Raw genomic sequence first — 571 nt, 5'->3', positions numbered from 1 at the left:
TACTGGTGTGCAATAAGTGATTGGTGGAGAATGAGATGCAATTCCCTGAAGGTGTCCTCTCAGATTTCAAACCCCTATTTTTAATGTGGTTGGTATTTGGAAATGGGATCTTTGGGAGATATTTAGTGATAGATGAGGTTATGAGGGTGCATCATGATAGGATTAGTATTTTAAAAAGAAAGAATGCCGGAGAGTTTGCTCTCTCTTCCATGTGAAGATACTGCAAGAAGATGGCTGTCTACAAGCCAGGAACCTAGCCTTCAGTACCATCCAACCATATGACACCCTGATCTCAAACTTTTAGCCTCCAAAAGTAAAAATTCAGTTTCTTTTGTTTAAGTCACCTAGTCTGTGGTATATTGTTATGGCAGCCCAAGCTGACTAATCCCTGGGGGAAAACCCTGGATTTATGTACCTGGCTATTTTCCTGTCAGCTAATCACTATATATAATAGCTCTTTTTTTTTTTTTTTTAAAGACTGTGTATTTATTCATGAGAGACAAATATCCAGATTTGTGAAGAGTGAACATACAAATACAGGAGCACATAACAGAATGCTCATGGAGAGGCA

Source organism: Canis lupus, chromosome 1 (assembly GCF_011100685.1).
Source record: "Canis lupus familiaris isolate Mischka breed German Shepherd chromosome 1, alternate assembly UU_Cfam_GSD_1.0, whole genome shotgun sequence".
Lineage (NCBI taxonomy): Eukaryota > Metazoa > Chordata > Mammalia > Carnivora > Canidae > Canis > Canis lupus.
This window is presented reverse-complemented; position numbering follows the sequence as displayed.